The following is a 24,750-nucleotide window of genomic DNA, read 5'->3' as shown; positions in this document are numbered from 1 at the left end:
TTCCTCTTTGTTAAAATAATAATAATAATAATGATAATCAAAACATGTGCTTCCCTGCCTGGAAGATCCTGACAACCTGTGTAAAAAAGTAATTCACTCTTAAGCAGCAAATCCATTTAAAACATTCAAAAAAAGAATCACCAACCAAGCATTAAAGTTACATTTCAACCATGGTCAAACAAATGTAGCATAATCCATTAGGTGTTAAAGCATCTAAACACAATTATCCAAACTCCTAACTGAATCCAAACTTAAGAACAAACTTAAAGAACAGAAGAACGGTTGAGACCTGATTTGTGACCCAGGATGTGATCTATTCTGGAGAAGGTTCCATGTGCACTAGAGAAGAATGTGTATTCTGTTGTTTTGGGATGAAATGTTCTGAATATATCTGTGATGTCCATCTGGTCCAGTGTGTCATTTAAGGCCTTTATTTCCTTGTTGATCTTTGGCTTGGATGATCTGTCCATTTCAGTGAGGGGAGTGTTCAAGTCCCCTACTATTATTGTATTATTATTGATGTGTTTCTTTGATTTTGTTATTAATTGGTTGATATAGTTGGCTGCTCCCATGTTAGGGGCATAGATATTTAAAATGGTTAGATCTTCTTGTTGGACAGACCCTTTGAGTAGGATATAGTGTCCTTCCTCATCTCTTATTATAGTCTTTGGCTTAAAATCTAATTGATCTGATGTAAGGATTGCCACCCCAGCTTTCTTCTGATGCCCATTAGCATGGTAAATTGTTTTCCACCCCCTCACTTTAAATCTGGAGGTGTCTTCGCGTCTAAAATGAGTTTCTTGTAGGCAACATACTGATGGGTTTTGTTTTTTTATCCATTCTGATACCCTGTGTCTTTTTATTGGGGCATTTAGCCCATTAACATTCAGGGTAACTATTGAGAGATATGAATTTAGTGCCATTATTAGCCTGTAAGGTGACTGTTACTGTATATTGTCTCTGTACCTTTCTGATCTACTACTTTTAGGCTCTCGGGAGGGAGACAAACCATAAATGACACTTAATCTCACAAAACAAACTGGGGGTTGCTGGGGGGAGGTGGGATTGGGAGAGGGGGAGCGGGCTATGGACATTGGGGAGGGGAGGTGAACCATAAGAGACTATGGACTCTGAAAAACAACCTGAGGGTTTTGAAGGGTCAGGGATGGGAGGTTGGGGCAACCTGAGGGTTTTGAAGGGTCAGGGGTGGGAGGTTGGGGGAACAGGTGGTGGGTAATGGGGAGGGCACGTTTTGCATGGAGCACTGGGTGTTGTGCAAAAAGAATGAATACTGTTACGCTGAAAAAATAAATTAAAATGGAAAAAAAAAAAAGAACAGAAGAACGCTTAAAGAACAGAAGGTAACACTTTCATGTTAAACATACATCCACAGAGCACTTACCAATACAGGCAAAATTAGAGTAATTCTAAAGACAGATATTTATTCTTAAAATCTTTACATCTGTCATTTAACTACATGTTAACTAAACTTACAGCTACATAATGTAAGCTAAGAATTTTAAAATCTACAAATATATCCTGGGTATGTAAGATGTCCCAGAATTTTTTCTCAAATCTGTATTGTACTTTAAAAATATGTTGAATAAAACATTCATGTTAGCAATTAATCATAAAAGTTCATTATGTTGATTTTTATTTTATTTTATCCATGAGTCACACTGATTTCTAACAAGAAAGAAGTCATCTGGTTATCAGTACAAAAGCTTGGGTAAACAGCATATATAGTACAATTAAATTTAAACTTCCCACATATTTATTCATTGAGACTTAGGTATTAGCCAAGAACTTCTTCCAGGGGCACCTCGGTGACTCAGTGGGTTGAGCCTCTGCCTTTAGCTTAGGTCATGATCTCAGAGTCCTGGTATCAACCTCGCATCGGGCTTTTTACTCAGGGGGGAACCTGCTTCCCCCTCTCCCTCTGCCTGCCTCTCTGCCTACTTGTGATCTCTCTTTCTGTGTCAAATAACTAAAATCTTTAAAAAAAATAAAAATAACTTTTTCCAGGCACTAGGAATAAAAGAATGAATAAAACTGTTTCTGCCATATTAGCTGTCCCTTAAAACAATGAATTCCTAATCTAACTCAAAACAGATCACTCACAGTTTATTGTATTAAATGAGTTAATAGTGCCTGAAATAAAATAAACATCATTCAAGATTATAATAATCATTATCTCTTATCATAATTATTTCTTTATTGTACATCTTCCCTTTCATTATGAAAACAAGTATCAGTGTCTCTCAAAGTTCATGACATTTAATAAGCATTCAAGAATACTGAGGAGTAAATGTTATTTAACTTTTAGCTTTGTGGGAAAGGTATAATCTTTGATGTAAAATATTCTTTTCAGATTCATTTTTGGAATATCAAATATGTTAAAATTGCATAGCTCCATATATATCATGTTAGAAGAAATATGTAATAATGGAAAATAGCTGATTTATTCATAAATGACCATAAACAATGCTTTAAAGATATGCTACTCCCATGTCAATGTTTATAAAATAAAATAATAATATAACCTACATGTCAAAGTTAAGACCTGAAGGAATTATTTTTAAGGAAGATCATCAATAAATGCAGATTAGTATCTTTTATTAAGCTATAATTATAGAGTTCCAAGCTCTAATGAAAAACAAAATGGCTATAGATTAGCAGTTAGAATGAGATGGTGTCATCATAAGAAGAAAACAATAACAAATACAGCTAGGCTTAAGCCCTGTGCAAGATTATAGAACCAAGTTCTATTTGATATGTCATACCAGTCCCAATTGGTTTAGGTAACTAAGAAATTGCTATGTGTGGAGCAGTTGCTAGAAGCTGAAAACAGAAATATTATAAAAACATAATGAAAGGGGGCATCTGGGTGGCTCAGTGGGTTAAAGTCTCTGCCTTCGGCTCAGCTCATGATCCCAGGGTCCTGGATCAAGCCCCGCATCGGGCTCTCTGCTCAGCAGGGAGCCTGCTTCCTCCTCTCTCTGCCTGTCTCTCTGCCTGCTTGTGATCTCTGTCTGTCAAATAAATAAATAAAAATCTTTAGAAAAAATATAATGAAAGGAGACCTATAGATCTCAATATGTAATATTGATATAATACAATATATATAATATCAATATATAAAACAATAAATGAGGGCCACTTGGGTGGCTCAGTTGTTAAGCATCTGCCTTCAGCTCTGGTCATGATCCCAGGGTCCTGGTATCAAGCTGCTCATCAGGCTCCCTGCTCAGCAGGAAGCCTACTTCTCCCTCTCCAACTCCCCCTGCTTATGTTCCCTCTCTTGCTGTCTCTCTCTCTGTCAAATAAATAAAATATTTAAAACAAACAAACAAACAAGATACATGAAATATTTTAATAAATGTGGGTATAAAATCCTCCTGATGCAATAGAAGATGGATAAAATTTCCCTGAGCAAATCCATTACACTCCTAGGTGAGAAGAGGGCATTTGGTCTACGTCTTGAACACTGTGTAGGAGCACAGGAATCTGAAAAGGAGGAAACAGAATTTTTCAAAAGCATTGAGACAACAGAGCATGCAGTACATCTAAAAACAGGCAAGGGTTCTGTTTAACTGAAATGTAGCCAGGGTAGTGATGAGCAATGAGAGGCTCAAAAGGAAAACCGAAGAAATATTTTTACTAAGGTAGCACAGTACAGAAGATCTTGGACATCTTCTTGTCCAAGAAGACACTTTAGTCAAGGGGGAAGTATTAATCACTTTAAATACTGTCATAGATTTCAAATAGTTTTCTTTCTTTTTTTTTTTTAATATTTTATTTATTTGACAGAGAGAAATCACAACTAGGCAGAGAGGCAGGCAGAGAGAGAGGAGGAAGCAGGCTCCCTGCGGAGCAGAGAGCCTGATGTGGGGCTCGATCCCAGGACCCTGGGATCATGACCCGAGCCGAAGGCAGAGGCTTTAACCCACTGAGCCACCCAGGTGCCCCTCAAATAGTTTTCATAGAGAAATACTTGGTAGATGGATTAGAAAGTTAAGAAATTTGGAGGAGAGATGCATTGGTCAAGACTATATGAACTTGAAAAAGAAAGAGATAAAGATGGATCTAGATAGAGCATCAAGAAAACTCATTGGTACACTGTTTCATGGTTCCAGAATAGGAGACAGATAAAACCTAGGTACAAATTTTATTAGGGGATATGGCTGACAAGGTTTCTAAACTCCTAAGGATGAGTAGATGGGGTAACCTTGACTGCAATGTTGAATCAGGACAGAAGGTACTGAGTAAGGGTGAAATAATGCATTTAGTTATTGACTTAGCTTTAAAACTTAATATATCTATTAAATACTTTAAAATATCTCTTAATCTCTTGAAAATATGGCTCTCAAATGCAGGAAAGGTATCTGAGCTGAAGATATGTATATATATTTAAGTATTGCCTTCTATCTCTTGTTGAACCCATCTCTCCAGTCAGTGCATGCATGGCTAAATACTGTGAGATAGATCTCAGCAGCTGAATGTGGGAAATGACCTCTCACAGAGTGAGATGGCACATGGCTGGGGAGAGTGACTCAGAGACTTGGTATTTACTCTAGGAAATAGCAGCTAATCTCCATATTTAGTATAATTTATCACTGACTCCTGATAAAAACTTTAAGCAAACTAGTTATACAAGGGACTTTCCTCCCCCTGATAAAGAGTATTCACAAAAAAAAAAAGAAGCCTCAGCTAATATTAACATAACAATTCAAAAAATTCTCCTTAAGATGAGGAACAAGGCTAAAAAGTCCTATACTATTCACTGCTGTGGAACATCACACTTGGTGTCTTTGCTGGTGCAGTAAGAGAATAAAGAAAAAATGAATGCTTCTAGAACTAAAAGGTAAGTTGAGTAATGTTTAAGGATACAGGATGAATAAGCAAATGAAAGCTGAATGTACAGAAAATATGAACAGATATTTCACCAAAAGGGTGTGAAAGATGACAAACACACCAAGAGATGCTCATTGCACCAGGTGTTATATGCAACTGATCAGTCACTGAAATCTACATCTGAAACTAATGAGGTACTATTGGCTGGCTAACTAAATTAAATAAAATAAAGAGATGCTCAATATTACTAATCATTAGAAAAATGCAAATTACAACCATGGTATACCAGTTGAATTGGGAAAAAAAAACACTAATGAACAAAACTGACAATATCAAGTTCTGACACAGATACACAGTAAATGTATTTCTAACTGATAATTTTTTGGAGGGAGGTGGGATTTGAAAATGATACTACAGAAAACATATTTGTAATTTCCAGTGAAGTCAAACAAATGCCGGCATACCTCAGAGACATTGGGAGTTTGGATTCAGACACTGCAATAAAGCAAATATTGCAATGAGGCAGTCAAATAAATTCTTTCGGTTCCCCAATACATAAAACAGTTATGTTTAAACTATACTGCAATCTAGTAATTGTGCAAGAGCGTTATGTCTACAAAACAATGCACATACCTTTATTTTAAAAATACCTTATTGGTTTAAAAAAAAATGTTAAGCATCACCCAAGCTTTTAGCAAGTCCTCATCTTTTGGCTGATGGAGGGTCTTGTCTTGATGCTGATGACTGGTGACCGATCAGGATGGTGGTTATTAAAGGCTGGGTTGGCTGTGGCAGTTTCTTTAAGACAAAATTGAAGTTTGCACATCAATTGACTCTTTCTTTCACAATTTCTCTGTCCCACGTGATGATGTTTTATAGCATTTTTCCCACAATAGAACTTCCAAAATTGGAGTCAATCTTCTCAAACTCTGCCATTGCTTTATCAACTAAGTTTATGTAATATTCTAAATCCTTTGCTATCAATGGTCTTCACAGGATCTTTACCAGGAGTAGATTCCATCTCAAGAAATCACTTACTCATCCATTGAAGATTTATCATGAGATTGTAGCAATTCAGTCACATCTTTAGTCTCCACTTCTAATTCTAGTTCTCTTGCTATTTCCACCATATCTGCATTACTTCCTTCACTGAAACCCATACAGTCACCCATGAAGGTTGGAATTTCTTCCACACTCCTGTTCACATTGATATTTTGACCTCTTCTTATGAATCATGAATGTTCTCAAGGCATCTAGAATGGTGAATCCTTTCCAGAAAGTTTTCCATTTAGTTTGCCCAGAACAGATCTGTCACAGGAATCACTATCTATGGCAGGTGTAGCCTTACAAAATGTATTTCTTTTTTTTTTTATTTTATTTATTTGACAGAGAGAAATCACAACTAGGCAGAGAGGCAGGCAGAGAGAGAGGAGGAAGCAGGCTCCCCGCGGAGCAGAGAGCCCGATGCGGGGCTCGATCCCAGGACCCTGAGATCATGACCTTAGCCAAAGGCAGAGGCTTTAACCCACTGAGCCACCCAGGTGCCCCCAAAATGTATTTCTTAAATAATAAGAATTTAAGTCAAGATTAGTTCTTGATCCACATGGGCTACAGTGTGGATGTTGTATTAGCAGACAGGGAGACACTTACCTCACTGTACATCTTCATCAGAGCTCTTGGGTGATCTAATGCATCGTCAAAAAGCAGTAATATTTTCAAAGAAGTTTTTGTTTGTTTTTTTGTTTTTTTCCCTGAGCAGTAATTCTCAACAGTGGACTTAAAATATTCAGTAATCTCATTGTTAGCAGATGTACTGTCATCCAGGCTTTGTCATTCCATTTACAGAGCACAAGCATAATTCTTGTAGATTTAGCAATTCTTAAGGGCACTAGAATTTTGGGAGAGGTAAGTGAGCACTGGCTTCACCTTAAAGTCACCAGCTGCATTAGCTGCTGTCCATTGAAGCTCTGAAGCCAGGCACTGACTTCTCCTCTCTAGCTATGAAATCACTAAATGGCATCTTCTTCCCAAAAAAGGCCACTTTATTTACATTGACCATCTGTTGTTTCCTGTAGCCACCTTCATTAATGATCTTGGCTAGATGTGGGTAACTTGCTGCCGTTTCTACATCAGCACTTGCTGCTTCACCTTGCATTTTTACGTTTTGGAGACGGCTTCTTCCTGAGCATCTCATGAACCAAGCTCTGTTAGCTTCAAACTCTTCTGCAGGTGTCTCACCTCTCTCCGCCTTCACAGAATTAAAGAGACTTAGGACCTTATTCCAGAGTAGGCTTTGGTTTTAGGAAATGTTGTGGCTGCTTTGACTTCTATCCAGACCACTAAAACTTTGTCCACATCAGCGGTAAGTCTGTTTCGTGCTCATCATGGGTGTGTTCAGTGAAGTAGCACTTTTAATGTCCTTTAAGAACTCTTTCTTTGCATTTGCAACGTTGGCTAACTGTTGTAAGAAGCTCAGCTCTTGGCCTTTCTCACTTTTGGAAGGTCTTCTTTACTAAACTTAATCATTTCTATTAATTTAGGATTTTTTTGAAATGTTTTATTTATTTGTTTATTTGAGAGAGAGAGATGGAGAGAGAGTGCAGGGACAGAGGGAGAGGAAAGGGGAGAGAAGTTCAGATAGACTCCATGCTGAGCACAAGCCACATGTAGGGCCTGATCCCATGGCCCTGAGATTATGGCCTGAGCTGAACCCAAGAGTCAAATGCTTAACCAACTGAACCACCCAAGTGCCCCAAATTTCAGCACTGTGGGGGATAGGGAGGCCTGAGGAGAGGGAAAGAGATGAGGGAATGCTTGGTTGGTGCGAGAGTTAGAACACACACAACATTTGCCCAAGTTGCTGTCTTATATGGATACAGTTTGTGGAGCCCCAAACACCTGGACAAATGGCACTGACAGACTTACTTGATGCAGGATTGCCACAAACCTTCAATGTAAAAAATGCAGTATCTGCAAAGTGCAAGGAAGTGACGCACATGGAAAAGGTCTGCCTGTAATTACCATTATATCCAGCAATCCTGCTAACAGTTATTTACTGCCAATAAAAGCAAACTTTCATTAATACTAAAGCCTGTAGATTAATATATATAATTAATAAGAAATGACATATATCCCATTATCTTGTATATTATCTTCATTATTCTTTAATCATTTAGTATGCTTTTTACTCTTTCATTATTGTTTATAAATCACATGAGAAAGGGGATCATCTCTCCTTTCTAAATTCTTAAATGTTCCAGAAATACGATTGTCTTACTATGATCTTCAGTAACACGTAATAGAACAGTGACCCACCCAGTTGCTGGCAATAGAAATCAGAATTCTCTTACCTTAGAAATAACAAAAAGACTTAGCTCAGGGTCAAGGAGACACTGTATTTTTTTTTTAAAGATTTTATTTTATTTATTTGACAGAGAGAGAGATCACAAGTAGGCGAGAGGCAAGCAGAGAGAGAGGAGGAAGCAGGCTCCCTACGGAGCAGAGAGCCCGATGCGGGGCTTGATCCCAGGACCCTGAGATCATGACCTGAGCCGAAGGCAGCGGCTAAATCCACTGAGCCACCCAGGCGCCCCTGAGACACTGTATTTTTAAAAATCTTATAAGGGCGCCTGGGTAGCTCAGTTGGCTAAACCACTGCCGTAGGCTCAGGTCATGACCCTGGAGTCCCAGGATTAAGTCCTGCATCAGGCTCCCTGCTCAGCAGGGAGTCTACTTCTCCCTCTGATCCTCCCCCTTCTCATTCTCTCTCTCTCTTTCCCATTCTTTCTCTTTCTCAAATAAAAAAATGAAATCTTAAAAAAAATCTTATAAAAAATGCCAGGAAAACTAACCATTTAGATGCTTATCAATTAATAGAGTCTCACTATTTAATTTGATAACTGATGATGTACCAGATGTTTAAAATGACAGAATATTTCTTGCATGTCTTCTTGGATCATAAGTTGTACTCCAAGATTTCTGTGCAATATTTTGAAATTTTTAGGTTCTTTAAAACTTTAAAAACTATTTTATATAAATATAAAACAATGATCCACTATTAACAGAATATACTATTTATATGTATTTTTCAACTTCAGTAATAGAATGTAAAGAAATCTTAAGTATACAGAAAAACATTTTGGCTACATGCCTAGACACATTTCTCAGGCATCTGCAATAGAGTACCCTTCCTATTGTAATTCAGAAAATTACCATATCCCAATATTTTAGAGACATATTTATCACCATCATAAAATTATAGACAAAAAAAGAAATTCACAAAATTAAATCTGACCTCTACCTTAATTCATGAGTCTGAAAGAACTTAGGGATATTTCTGGGATCACTAGATAATGTGGTAGAGAAATGCTGAATTGCCTAGCCAGTATAAATCGTGTTTATACTATTCTGATTATTAGCACATAACACTGACATGTGCTTCATGCCTTAACATGCCATTCATGATCCTCAAGATCTAGAGCTAGATAAAAATGTAAACCTAATAGCTCAGAGAAGTAAAAATTAAAAATTGTTTTCCACATCAATACATCTACTTTTATTTAGCATGATTAATCATCTACCATATACTTACCATATCACCAAGATGTCTGAGCGTAATTTGCATCAAAATTGATGGCATATTTTACCAGGTTTCCTGAATACTTACACTGAAAGATTGTTGTCAAAGTCATCTGTAGTTTAAGACAAAATGTGATAACGTGTTTCTATTCTCTTTGCAGGCTATAATTTACTGAAAGCTCAAAGTTTAAGTTGTCAGGATCACTCATTTTGACAATAAAATTATTAGCATTCTAGAAGGCTAACAGGATACAAGTTTACAAGTAACCAAAAGAGAGTAACTAGAAATGGGTAAAGCAGCATTTATGGGATTATGCTGAGAAAAAAAAGTATAATGACCTATATTAAAGTTTAATCTAATATATTGTTAACCTACTATATTTTTATCATCTATTTAATATAATACAGTAAATGACTCAAGAAATAACTCTCTCCTTAAACACAACAGAAATATCCCATCAGATAAAAGACTGTCTAGGTAATTTAGATACATGAAACAGTTTAAAATATCATTTTTTCATATAGTTTTCTCCTTTTCAATACCCTCCTTCTTTATTATTGCTAATCCAGCTCATAGAAAAAATCCAACCTCAATAAATACAAAGCATGTATAATGATATCCCCTAGAAGGTGCTTTTCTCACATGATTAAAAAAAAATCAAGTAAAAAATACAAACATTTCCAAAGATAGTAATGTTAAAAGTTATTTTTATTCAGGTTCATATATATGCATATGTGTGTGTTGTGTGTATATATAGTAACTGTATGTAAGTGTATATATAATACAGAGGTAGAGAGACAAAGATAAATGAAGATTCCCCCCCCCCCTTGAAACTCTTTTATTAGGACTTAAAAGCAGAAGACAAAGCATAAAATCCCTTAAGAACTAAAAGAAACATAGCAAAACCAAAACATATTCCTTTCTTTAAACAAATACGTCTAACTAGATTCTAATTAGAATCCTATATTTAACAAGTAACTAAATGTCACGTAAATGTCATGTAAGTTTGCTGGCATATAATTATTTTTAAACAGATCTTAATGTTTGTTGACTTCAATTATGACATGGGCCATATGCTTATTCTGAAAATCATTTAGGATAATCAGCAATAAAATATCTTAGCAAGAAAAGAATTAAGATGATAAATGGTAAATAGAATGGTTTGAAGTTATTAGTTTAGTGCAGTAGTTTTCAACAATTTCCTGCTTTCTGGAGCTCAACTACTGTTATTTTCTTAATTAGATTTTTTTTTCTCCTATGGCTAATAATGTCTTTACTAAAAGTAGCTATTCCTTTATGCTTGTTTCTTCTTTCATTTTGGATATTTTAATAATTGTATCTATGCTATAATCTGTGTTCATTTCCCTACTGTTTAAAAATAGAAGAGACATTGGGGCACCTGAGTGGTTCAGCGAGTTAAGCATCTGCCTTCGGCTCAGGTCATGATCTCAGGGTCCTGGGATTGAGCCCCACATCAGGCTTTCTGCTCAGAAGGGAACCTGCTTCTCCTTCTCTCTCTGCCTGCCTCTCTGCCTAATTGTGATCTCTCTGTCAAATAAATAAATAAAATCTTTTAAAAATAAACAAACAAATAAAAGAGACATTGTTTTAAAACAGAAGACCTTGACTCTAAGCCATGTGACAAATCAAGGCATACCCTAATAAAGGATAGGAATACCTAGGAGCTCAGGAGATGGTTCCTCTGTGTGAATGCTACCCACAGTTGGTGATGGGCAGCCTAAATTTTCCAGTGGGCATGGTAGTGAGCACAAATCTCAAGATACATTTAGTTGTTCTATGTTTTTTTTTTTGTCTAAATGTTTTATTTGAAACAAATAGTTGCACCAAGCAAGAGCTTAATTTCCCCACTCCAAATTAAAATAAAACGTAGTAGGGGCAAATGTCATTTGGCAGGACAGTTCCAGTATATGAACATCCTTCTACTCACTGTGGTTGGGGCAACTTTATTCATTAGCAGTCATTCTTACACAAAATATTAACCCCAAAGTACTAATGTCACAAAAAGGAAGTGGTCTTAATTTCATGTGTGGGGCAGTATGTTCTATAAATGCCAAAAGGTAGGAGAAGCACAAACACAACCCACTCTTTAAAAAAAACTAAATAGTTCAAAGAATTTTCCCCCTCTCCCCCACTCCCGTAATAAAAAGTAGTGCTGGGGTCTGATACCCAGATTTGGTTTTTATCCTGGCCATGTACAAAGTGTTTCCCCATCTGACTTGCATCATTAGGGTTATGGATAAAAAGTTCATTGACTTTGAAGAGAGGTGTGTCTACTCTTTTCTCCTCTTCTTGCCTTCATGCTCATGTTCCTTGGGGTGGCTGCTATCTGACAGTCTTTTAGAGTCACCATGCTGTTTGGCTTCTTCCAAAAACTTGTCCAAACCAAAAGGATCTTCCTCAAACTGAACTGGTCCTTCTCGGCCTCTTTGTCTGCGGTCTGAACCAGAAAACTCATCGGGAACAAATCTGTTGGTCTTTATTCTGGCTTCTAGGTCATCACCATACATGTCCTTGTCCAGATTTTTACTGGGCCTATAAATATTCTGGGCCATATCTTTGCCACCTCTCCAGGCTTGATCATAAATGTTGTAAATTTCATCTTCTCCACCTGCAAAACTACTGTCCATACCCTTGGATTGGTTGAAAAGCCTTTGGTCATACTGAACTTCATTGGATGTTTGAGGATTGGGTACACCAAGAGCAATGACTTCACTGATATCTCGATTTTCATTTCTCTCTTATCAGGAGCTGCCCTGGAAAGATTCCTGTCATGCTGTCTCTCTTTTTGCCTGTCGTGCCGGATTTCATCCCTCTCACGTGCCTCCCCATCCTCTTTTTCCACATGGGTTTTGATCCCAGCTCTTCTCTCTCTGGCTTTCTGGGCCATTTCTCTAAGTTTCTCTTCATGTTTCTCCTTTTCTTTTTGAGCCATCTTTCTCTCTACTTGAGCACGCATTTCTACAACTTCACGAGCCTTCCGATCAGCAATATAGAGGGCTTCGGCCAGCTTGGCAAAGTTCTCATTGATGTGAACTGTCTGAAGGCCTCTTCCATCAGCAGCTAGACGTTTGTCTAATAGAATTGCATACCCTTTTGCATTTTTCCAGTTTGAAATACAAGGAGGAATCTTCCACTCTTGTTGCTCCTTCACAGTCATCTTTCGGCTAGGAGAATGCATGACAGGTGCAGGAGGAGAAGGTGGTCCTCAGGGGATCTTCTTAATGATCTTGAACCTTGGAGGCTCCATTGGGTCTTTCTGCATTTCCACCATCCAAATAACTCTCTGTTTAGCTCCAGAATTGAAAGCCACTCCTTGTTGAGATGGTGTATATCGAATATACTGAGCTGGAGCCAGTTTATCAGCAGCTCGAACTGGCATGGCGGCAGCAACCTTCTGTGATACAGATTTTTCTAAGGCTACCCTTGTCTTTTCTGTTATCTCTTTAATGGCTTCTTCATCAGGTCTTTGCAGGTCTGGGTCATCTGCATTCATGACTTCCTTGGGAACCAGGTCAGTATACTTGCTATAAATGACCTTGTCTTTTGACTGTCCTTGCCGAGCAATTGCATCATATTTAATTTTTCCTTCAGCATCCACTTGAATGGCCAGTGCATTTGACATTTTTTTTCTTTTGCCCCATATCCAGTGGATACTGGGCCACATGGATCTCTGGAAAAGCACCTCCATCTCCAAAATCCTCTAATAACTGAGGTATCTAGCCCTTCCGGTACCCATATGGGGGAAGTTCTCTTCGGGAGGACACCAGTGAGGTCTGTCGTGATCTCTGGGATCTTGCCTTTTCTTCAGCCTCAAGCTGGTCCTGAGATAGCTGAGTAGGTGCAGGTAAAAAGCTGGTGAGTGCCATCTTCTTCCGCTTCTTCCAGGGCGAGCGACCGTTCTATGTTTATTTTTAATGGGAGTAATATTTGATGAAAGAATCCATGTTAAGTATTTGAGGAACAATTTAAAAACAGGAAAGGGGACTCTTCGGTATAAGCAGAATAGGCATGATAACTATTAGTATACTCGGGGAAAAGAAGACATTAAAGATTTTCTCAGAGATTTAGAGCAAGATAAAAAATGCAAATGCCAAACAGTGTGTAAAAAAGGTCAGAAGTTCATTTACAAACTTTAATAATTCAAAAATTTAAGAAAATTATATAGGTTTATTGAAAAAATATGAATATTTTGATTAGGTTAAAAGAAACAGGAAACATGCAGAATATAGTTATAACCAGTTGCATTTGTCTAGAGATATATTTACAGATACAGAAATAGAAGCAATAAAAATATATGGAGGGCCAAATGGATGTACTTGGTTATTTCTCATATCTAGGAATAAATTGTATTTTAGGTGTTAATGGTGTGAATAAACAATATGGAGAAAAGTAGTAAGAATAAAGAGATAGTCTCAACATGCAGACATTAACTTTTCCTAGGAATAAGCTAAAACAGTATGGATTTTACTGAATACTCTCATTTAATAAAATGCAACCATTTGCATTTTGCATTTGTAGTATGGAGTTTTACTGAATACTCTCATTTAATAAAATGCAACCATTTGTGCAGTGGTCTTCCCCATATCCTGAAATGGTTAGTTTCAAATTTGCAATATTGATTCTATTTCACTAGCACTGAGATGGAATGTACTTAAGACCATTCATCATGACAGAAAGAGCTACAGATGAACACTCAGAGGTACAGGAATATATCTATCATATTCTGCCAAGGTTTCCTTTCAATTACCCTATACTTCTATAGAACGGGCTTTGGAAGTATGATTTCTTCAGAGACTGGGATAGAGACATCTGTAGCCGTCCTTTATTCTAATCGTAAATAGTCTAGTATGTCTACAGTATATTTGACATAAGAGATGATACTTGGCTTCCACTTGGCTTCTGGGTAAAAAGGTGACTTTCTGAAGGCTCAGGAGTTTTATCTTAGACCTAGCCCCAAGACACATGTGAGATATTCTGAGAGAGATTTCTGCAACTCTGATTTTCTAATGTGCTGATATATTTGGCTGGAATCCATAGAAACTCACTTCACAGAAAATCCTTAATTTGGGATGCACCAATTATTCTTTTCATACAAGGAAATCACAGAGAAGATGGAATTCCTCTTTGAGAACATCACAAATCAGCATTTCTTACTTCTTTGAGGATTTGCATTGCACTTTAATCTCCTTTTCTTTTTTTTAAGTTTTTATTTATTTATTTGACAGAGATTAGAAGTAGGCAGAGAGGCAGGCGGGGGCGGGGGGAGCAGGCTTCCTGCTGGGCAGAGAGCCCAATGCAGGGCTCCATCCCAGGACCCTGGGATCATGACCTGAGCCCGATGGCAGAGGCTCCAACCCACTGAGCCACCCAGGCGCCCCTTAATCTCCGTTTCTTAAAGGAAGCTGGAAAGTTTAATATTCCTGCCATAATGGCTAGCTGGAATATTTTATGTAGCTGGAATATTTTATATCTCTGGACTCTCTTTAGATAGTTACTTTCTTCTGCTAAGAATGGATGCCTGGTTATTAAAATTAGCAGAGCAAAGATACATAAATGCCCACAAAGCCCTCAAATGAGTTTACTGTTGGTAGTATACCCAAATGTGGATCTCTGCTGAGCTAGTGCTATTTTTAGAAAACATGAGGTATGGGTTAAAAGGCAGGGCTGATGATTATATAAAGTAGGACCAAAGTTACAAGATGTTCCTCCAGAGACTTGATTTAGATCTCAAAATTCCCTCTTACAGTTAAAATAACTACACCCTGATGTATCCATACCTTGTAATGAGTACACAGTGTTTAATTTTCCAAGAACTTCAAATAACTAGTATAGATAATTCAACTTCTTTCTACACAATGAACACTCAATGCTTAACTAAGAAAAGTGTTGTAGAAAGAACACCTGTAAATTGGTATTAAATAAAATAGGACTTAAGGAATTATGAGAACTTCTTTTATAATATTTTATTACTTCTTTGCAATAGTAAACTTTCTCTAAGGTATGTAGCAAATATAATCAAAAGCATCTCATAGGAGGAAGCATAATATCAACCTCATTATAAGAGATTATCCTAGTGCAAGATTTCAAAGCCCACTAGTTCACTCTGCATTGGGCCTTAAATATTTAAATTAGTGTACACATCAAAGTCTTTCCAAGGATGTTTAAATACATAGTGTCTTGAATGACAACACGGTCTAAGCCAAAATGCTTTGTTTTAAACCCTGGCTCCATTATTTAATGTTCCTGTGACCCTAAGCACATCACTTAGACTTGTTTCCTTATTTGTAAAATGGGATATGAGATAATAATGATACTAAACACAGTGAAACACAGAGAGTGATTGATCAGTTCATAGGAAAAAAAAAACATATGAATGAAATTTAAAGGTACACAACTGTAAGCCAAAATAGGATCCTATTATAATCTTTACCTACTCAGTAGCAAAAACAATCAAAGCCATCCAAACATATTCTTACTCTATGTTTAGTGAACATTCTCCACACTTCCCTACAAACTTAAAAACTCAAAAGGTAGTTATTTGCTTTATCAGAATAGAAACGTCACACATGTGCAACATGATTCAATGGGTAAGTAATGCTTGTGTGGTATGTTCGGTCTGGTTATCGGTTCCTGGCTTATTATGTTCTTAGTCTAGAACCTCCTGTCTTGTGAATGTTTACTTCGACATTTTATAACATTTCCTGTAACATTTTTTTTTGGCTCAGAAGATAAAAATACAGTTATAACTGTTCAAATATGCTTAAAACAACAAGTTCTTTTTCTTGTTTATATCATAAAAATGCCAAACTAACAAGCACCTGTTTGGCCATTTATTTAATTAGACATCTAGGTTGCCCAGATGTGGTAAAGAGAAATGGTCTTCCTAGTGCTCAGCGTGCCCAAAGGGAAGCCTCATTCTTCCACCTGCCTCAATGAAGCTAAATTCCTACAAACTTAGGAGGAAAGAAGTGGAAAAAAAAAAAAAGAAGAAAAAGAGGAAAGAAAGTCCTCTGTAAAAAGAATATAAAATGTATTTAGGAGCACATCTCTCTCTTCTTAGTTTTTTGTTCATATTAGAATGAAATTGTTTGAAAGAGCTTGTTAAAGCTCCATCTCTTTTTGGCATTTAAAGTGGAACTAATAGTTATGTTTATGATAGTGGGATTTTAAATGTGTAACTGCATTTGCATTATAAAAAATTTTAAACTAAACTTGAAGCTTTGGATGGGACAAGCATTCAAGCATTGTGAAAAATTAATATTCAAAAGAAATAACTAAATCATGTCATAATTGTCTAGCACTATTTAAATATAAATGGCAATAGTGAATGTCATTAACAAATGCACTTTTACATTTTAACCTGGTTAGGCATTTATGAAAACAAAGCCAGAGAAAGAAAGGCTCATTGAACTGTAAGCCAGAAAGAGGATGGAACTCTTCTTCACTAATTGAGTACATAAGTAAGTCTTTTAGAAAGAATTCCCAGTAGCTCAGATAATCTTTTGTAAGAAACTCAAATTAAAAGCCTGTTTAAGAAGCTTATGACCGAAAGTAAAAGGAATTCACTTTCCTTAACCTTGACAGTATAAACTTGACGTTTTCCCCCTTTTAAAGGAAGAACATTTACGAACTTACCACGCTCAGGTAGAATGTCAAGCATTCTGCAAAAAAGAATTATATAACTACTTCTCCAATAAGCCAGGGAACATATTGGCCCATTCTTCTTAAACTTCAAATTTCAGGGTTTTAAAAACATGTGAATAATATGTCTGTCTTTATCCCTACTTAACCTCATAGTCATGAATGAAGGGAACAGATACTAAGCCATTTTGTAAAATGAATTTATCCTAAGAAAGTCACTGATAATACTCTTAATAAATCCATAGACTTAAAAAAGAAAGAATGGAAATAAGAAACTTTTTCCATGAGCTGAATTAACCATTTCAGACCAGTAGGCATGTGTTTGTAAGTAAAAGCAGTTTTTTTTTCTTTTAAGATTTCTTTTATTTATTTGACAGAGAGAGCGAGAGAGATCACAAGTAGGCAGAGAGGCAGAGGGGGAAGCTTGATCCCAGGACCCTAAGATCATGACCTGAGCAGAAGGTAAAGGCTTAACCCACTGAGGCACCCAGGTGCCCCTGAAGCAATTTTGTTACATAAAAGCCATTCGAAGGTTTTGTTTTGGTTTTCTCCTGTTGTTTTATCTTCTATCACAGCCACTGGTTTTTTTTTTTACATCAAAATCGCTCAGGGGCACCTGGGTGGCTCAGTTGGTTGAGCGTCTGCCTTCAGCTCAGGTCATGGTCCTAGTATTGTGGGATCGAGTCCCATATCAGGCTCCCTGCTCGGTGGGGAGTCTGCTCCTCCCTCTCCCTCCGCCTGCTCTTCTCCATGCTTGTGCCCTCTCTCTCTCTCTCTTAAAAAAAAAAGAGAAAAAAAAATCGCTCAGTGGAAATAGTACCAATTTAGAACTACGAATTTCCTACCTACCAACCAGTCATCTGTGATCCTGTTTGAGCCACAAATATTGTTATTTAGGGAAGAAGCAATTCTTTAAATCATGATAAAACTCATTCTTGTTACTTTATTTCTTTTGTGAACTGATTCTAATACCTCAGGTAACCAACCTCTGTCATTCCTTTCTGGCCGTTCTACTGGATGGACCAGATATGTCAGTCTAAGTATATACTTATTTCTTGTGAAACAGATAGAGATTAAATAGCACAACTTGTATCGCCATGTAAAAAAGAAAGAAAACAGGTCAATTTTTCTGGAGAGATTTTTTTAACTGCAACAGGAGCCACGTGTGTATACTTTGATTTAAGTAAGTGAGGGGAATTGCACAGACAGGACACATTTGACAGTGAAGTACTGAAAGATGTGGCCTGATGTACTAGATTTAGTTTCTCAGTTTGGTATGAGAATCAGAATTATAGGGAAAAGGAAATCTAGGAGAGATGATTGAGCATTGGAAGTATGCTTGACTCTTGTAAAACAGCAAGTGCTAAAAGAGGGCTGGCACTGATCCACTACCTACCTTCCCTTTGGGGCCAAAGAAGTCCTCAGTGCATTACTTCCAATTTTACTGTGGGATCCACACTGAGTCACAGCTGTCATATATATTTAAATAGGACAGTCTCTCTCAGTATCAACTTTAACAAGCCTTTCATATTAGACTATGAATTACCGATAACTTTTTTTTGGGGGGGGTCAATAATGAAAACTCTGGCATCTAGGTAATAGTCTTATTTTCAATATTTAAAGGAAATAGTTCAAAGTTAACCAAGAATCAGGTTACAATGACATGACATATGGAAACTAATCAACTATGTTGTATCATCTTCTTTGAAGTAAGGTATTGTCCAATATTGTTCTGGTTTCAATTTCAAAAATTCAGAGCAGTCAATCTTAACCTTAAGTGTTCATCAGAATCCCTTAGGAGGGTGTAAATAAAACACATGTTCCCTGGGCCCTCTGAAATTCTGATGGATTATGCTCAATAATCTTAAAACAGAACAAAACAAAGCAAAATCTCTCTATATAATTTTATTTGTTTGTTTGTTTAATTTATTCAAAATTAATTGGCCAAGAGAGAGTACATCACTGGTTTTTGATATAATGTTCAATGATTTATCAGTTCAGTATAATATAATATTTTTTTAAAAGATTTTATATATTTATTTGACAGAGAGATGTCACAAGTAGGCAGAGAGGCAGGCAGAAAGAGGGGAAGCAGGTTCCCTGCGGAGCAGAGAGCAAGATCCAGGGTTCCATCCCAGGACCTTGAGATCATGACCTGAGTCGAAGGCAGAGGCCTGACCCACTGAGCCACTCAGGTGCCCCCAGTATAATATAATCTTAAATACAAACTCTGTTGTATGTTTTTTTAAGGATTTATTTATTTCTTTTACTGGGAAGGGTAGAGGGAGAGAGAGTCCTAAGCAGCTTCTGTGCTGAGCGCAGAGTGGAGGCGGGCTGGACCTCATGACCTCATGACTCTGAGATTACCACCTGAGTCAAAATCAAGAGTTGGACACTTAACCGACTATGCCACCCAGGTATCCCTTTTTTGTCTGTTTTACTAGCATACAGTCATAATTCAGACTAAGGAACAGTGAACGTCTCAGTAGTCTCAATTCAACCTGTGGTTACATTCTTCAAATACACTGGAATAAAATCTTAGGCATCCAGAAAAAACTTCAAGCCACACATTTGATTTTATGATTTTTGAAATTTTTTGAATATAATTAACTTCTCAGTAGACTTTAAGAATAATGGGCTTTAAAACTTTTCCGCCCTGTCACTATATTCCTTCAACTAGAAGAATATGTGGTACTAAAAAGATTCACTACAATTATTTTTTCATCATTACTCAACACTGGAAACAACCTAAACTGTCTTCAGTGGGAGAATAAACAAACAGTGACAAATCTATTCAAAGCAATTCTTAGCAATAAAGAGAGTAAATTACTGATTCAGGCAACAATTTTGGATTTTATGGATTGTAGACTCTAAGGGTCACATATTCTATGATTCCATTTATGTGGAATAATAAAAAAGATAAAACTCTAGTTACATATCACTGTCAATACAAGTGGACAGCATGAAAGAGTATTTTGGATGACAGACTATTCTCCATACTGATTATAGTGGTGGTTAAATGAATATATATGTGTTCAATTCATAGACCTATATACTAAAAATAGTTGGGGTGCCTGCTTGGCTTAGTGGGTTAAAGCCTCTGCCTTCAGCTCAGGTCATGATCCCAGGGTCCTGAGATCGAGCCCCACATCGGGCTCTCTGCTCAGCAGGGAGCCTGCTTCCTCCTCTCTCTCTGCCTGCTTCTCTGCCTACTTGTGATCTCCATCTGTCAAATAAATATAAAAAAATAAATAAAAATAGTCAACTTTATTGTATGTTAACTTAAACAACTTTTTGGAAATATATTCTGACATAAAAATGCATATATGTATGTATGCTACTTGTGTATATTGTCCAAAAAAGTCAAAAAACAATTTTTTTCATTTTAATCTAAAGGGTGAGGACCTCCAGAAATACAGAATTGCCATGACCTTGCAAATCCATCAATACCCTTCCCCTATATTGGGTGTCCAAACTGGGAAATCTTTTAGTATCCTTCCAGAATTTTGAGGTGGCACAGGAAAGAAATGAGAATTATCCCGAACCCACTCTCTATGTACACTCTCAAGCTCTGTTCTGGCAACACTATGCTCCAGTTCTATTACATTCATGACTACAACAAACACATTGTGTAATCCTCATGGAAGCGTTCGGTAGGTTTTTGATCTTTTGCCTGGGTGGCCTAGAGATTACATAATTCGGTTTAATTGAGTGTCTGCTAAGTATTATTTCAGCCACTTTAGTATATCAGGCATAATCTGAACTATGGATCTTTCTTCCATCATTCATTGAACAACTTTTTTTTTTCTTTTAACTATGTCACACACTATGTTAGCCATTAAGTAACAAGCAACAAATAACATCTCTGCTGTACTGGAGTTGATACTCTACTGAGGAGTAAATGATACGTAAAAACTTATAAGACCAAAAAAAAAAAAAAAAGTGCTCTTCCTAGGCCAGCGCTCTCACCAAGCAGAAGGCCATGTTCAGTTCGAGGTGGAAGATCGTGAAGCCCAATGGTGAGAAGCCAGACAAGTTCGAGTCTGGCATCTCCCAGGCTCTGCTGGAGTTGGAGATGAGCTCCAACCTCAGAGCCCAGGTAAGGGAGCTGAGTATCACGGCATCCAAGGAAACTGAAGTTGGCGGTGTTTGGAAAACTATTATCATCTTTGTTCCCGTTCCTCAACTGAAATCTTTCCAGAAAATCCAAGTCTGGCAAGTCCGTGAATTGGAGAAAAAGTTCAATGGGAAGCACACTGTCTTTATCACTCAGAGGAGAATAAGCAAAAGCGTCCCAGGAGCTGCACTTAGACAGCTGTGCATGCCGCGATCCTGGAGGACTTGTTTTTCCCAAGTGAAATTGTGGGCAAGAGAATCCGTGTGAAACTGGATGGTAGCCGGCTCATCAAGGTCCATTTGGATAAAGCACAGCAGAACAACAGGGAGCACAAGGTTGAAAATTTTTCTGGTGTCTATAAGAAGCTCACAGGCAAGGATGTTAACTCTGAGTTCCCCAAGTTTCAGTTGTAAATAAAAATGACTAAATAAAACTTTGACAGTAAGACAAAAAAATATGAAAGGGAAATATAAACTACTATGATGGTACATATGAGAGGACTAAACCAAGTTTTCAGATCATAGAAGGTCCTGGAAGGTAACACTGGATTCTCTCTAGAGTAAAAACTCTTAAAATTAACAGAGGAGTCTCTTACTTACGACAAAGACTGATTGTAAATGTTAAACCCACCATCCTTAGAGTCACCCTATGAGACAAGAACAATTCCTCTTATTTCCATTTGTGGGCCAAGGAAAAGAAGGTACAAATTTACCCGCTGTATCACAGCCTGGGTGACCGCAAGAGGATTCACCTCAGGAAGTCTAGCTTCTGTCTGTTCTTCTTATGATTACACTATGCTACCACTGCCTCCAGCTCTTCTTACATTGTGCAAGGAACAGGGTGATGTTCAGAGGCTTTAAATGTGTCTCATTAAGCTTCTCAGAACCTACCGTTCAGCCACATGGTGCTCAATTTGGTCAATAATAAAACGTTCTGGATTGACTTCTGTTAAGTGAGAAGCACACAGAGCACAAAGCCCATGAGACAGCCATAAGGATCTTCACAGTACTGTACTTGGGGGAAACTAGATCAGCCTTACCCTGAATTCCCGAAACACATATTTTATCTTCTTTTTACCTTCAGTGGGACACAGACCTGACCTCACACATCTCTGCACATTTGCAACTTGCTCCCAGTTGGAGTAAGTTGGGGAACATGCTGCCTTCACAGCAGTGAGAAAGATGCACAGAAGACAGAAATGAGGCAACTGACTATCCATGTTGCCTGCTATACTTTCTCCATGAGTTTCTGCCTCTTTGGTACTCTGGGTGTTTGATCATCAACTTTTCTGTGTTAACAGGTGGACCGTTTCCCCTCTGCAAAACACTTAACATGGATTTTGCCCCCTGCACTCTCCATTAACACTAGGGTATCATATTGTGCAAATGTGCCAGCATGGATCAAGAAACCAATGTAAGAAAACCTGTTATATTGCTCAAGATTTTGTCACTGAACCTTATGGCATCGGTACTTAAACAGGGAGAATGATGTTTCCAGGAAATTACTCTGATTCAAAATGTAAGCCCATTTTCTAGTGACTTCCCACCAGGGTTGGTTTATTTGTTTGTTTTTGTTCCTTAATGCACTTTACCACTTATTTTGTCTTGCTTCTGGCCTTTGTAATAGGCTCCCTCTGATGAGATTGCCATCATATTCCTGAGCAAGTTCTAGCTTTAGCATTTTCTTCAGTAACCATGTAATTTTTTTTTGAAGCTTAGTGATTCAAAGGAGTAATATGCCTAAATAAAAAACACAGCACAAACCTATTCATATTCAGAATAGGGAGAGAGAGAGAGAGACAGAAAATGTGTGCATGTGTGTGTATGTGCATGTGCCTGGACATGTCTGTGTATTCTCCCTCACTTTTCCAACCCTTTATGGTCTGGTTTAAAATACTGTACATTATTTGTATTTTAACTTGCAGTCTTTGCTGTAAAAACATGTTGGAGTTTCTGAAGAAAGCCCAGTCAATGGCACTCTTCCTTGTCCATGTCTGAAAAAGCTGATGGATAAAACAAAGAGTTAAAATGGAGGCTGATATATCTATCACCTTTATACGGAGACCAGCTGGGAAAAGTTTTTATGTCTGTAGGTTACTTTGCAGAAGTAGAACTGACGTGGAGAGGTAACCCAGTAAGACTTCATGGATGGATAAAGAAGAAAACCCTGAGTGGGCTTTCCCTCGAAAGGAAGAAAAACATAGCTCAGTTCTGAATACCCAGTTATTTTTGTCAATCTATCAACCGATAAGTCAACGATTTTCTGCAGCCATTCAAGAGCCTGTTCCTCAAAGATCTTCCTGGGAATTCTGGTGGATGCTCCACACTTCGTTTCCAGCACACTCTACCATGATCAGAACTCTCTTCTATTTAAGTCCATGCCACGGCCAAGTTGTCCTCAAACCTGGGAGTATTCCCTTTCTTCTCCTCCCTCCCTTGCTGTCCAACATAGCAGAATACATGGTACATAACTGGCTATCTACACATATCTTCAAAAGAAATGAAAGTGTCACTAAATACACTTAAAAAAAAGAAAACTGTTTTAGAGAGTGTGTAGCATCATAATAACTTATGTAGGCCTATGAATTGTCAAATCAGTCTACACTGTGTGAATTCACAAAAGAAATTATTAAGTTATCATGTGAAGGATAGAGACCTCCACAAATAGAGAAATGCAAATCCATCCACGTTTGTCTTCTGATAATGGTGCGCATTTGAGTCAGGAGTCACTACCTCTCCTAAGTTAGCCAAGTGCACAGGGCAGATTACAGGCATCGTCCAGAATTTTCTCTATAAGTATATTCTCAAGCTGTTTTTCTTGCAGTTTTAAGGAAAGCCTTATATAAAACTGAAAACAAAAGGCCAAATTAAGATGAACCATAGATACTTCCACAACAACCTGCAAATAACAGAGATGAACCAAATTTAAATATAAGTCCCCTCCTATTATGATGTTCTGAAGGAGAAAAAATAATAAATCTCTTTGAAAATGAAAATTGAAAGATCAAAGAAACTGATGTTCAAGTCCATTTGCTTAAAACTTGAGTATCAAAAGCCATGTATCCAAAGTCCTAAATTACATAAAATCCAAAATATTATGCAATTTCTTATCTAGCTTAGAGTCTGCCAGGAATTTCTTGACTCCTGAATAGAACTAGGACTCACATTAGTTGCATTCTGCCTGGGCTTTCTCTCCTACTGAATAGGTATGGTTTCTCTGGGGTCCTCCTGGGAGTGGTATTAATTTAATTGCAAATTCCTCAGCAGTCTCACTTTCAGAGTCTAAAGCCTTAAAAGAACAAACTAGATCTTCATAGCGGTGACCCAAGACCTGTGCAATTTAGAAAAACAATTCAATCCGTAGTTCTTAAGATAATGAGCTCAGGTAAAAATATGCTTGCAAAATCCAGTATTCAGGGGCGCCTGGGTGGCTCAGTGGGTTAAAGCCTCTGCCTTCAGCTCGGGTCATGATCCCAGGGTCCTGGGATCGAGCCCCGCATCGGGCTCTCTGCTTGGCTGGGAGCCTGCTTCCTCCTCTC

At 37.5% G+C, this 24,750-nt stretch overlaps 2 pseudogenes; one reads left to right on the top strand and one right to left on the bottom strand.

The window, feature by feature from the left end:
• The first annotated feature begins 2,249 nt into the window (after nucleotides 1-2,249).
• Nucleotides 2,250-21,667, top strand: LOC123925030 (annotated as a pseudogene).
• Nucleotides 11,247-13,341, bottom strand: LOC123925029 (annotated as a pseudogene).
• Nucleotides 21,668-24,750: the final 3,083 nt, after the last annotated feature.

This window comes from Meles meles, chromosome 14, assembly GCF_922984935.1.
Source record: "Meles meles chromosome 14, mMelMel3.1 paternal haplotype, whole genome shotgun sequence".
Taxonomy (NCBI): domain Eukaryota; kingdom Metazoa; phylum Chordata; class Mammalia; order Carnivora; family Mustelidae; genus Meles; species Meles meles.
The sequence above is the reverse complement of the archived record's forward strand: the minus strand, read 5'-3'. Positions and strand labels throughout refer to the sequence as shown.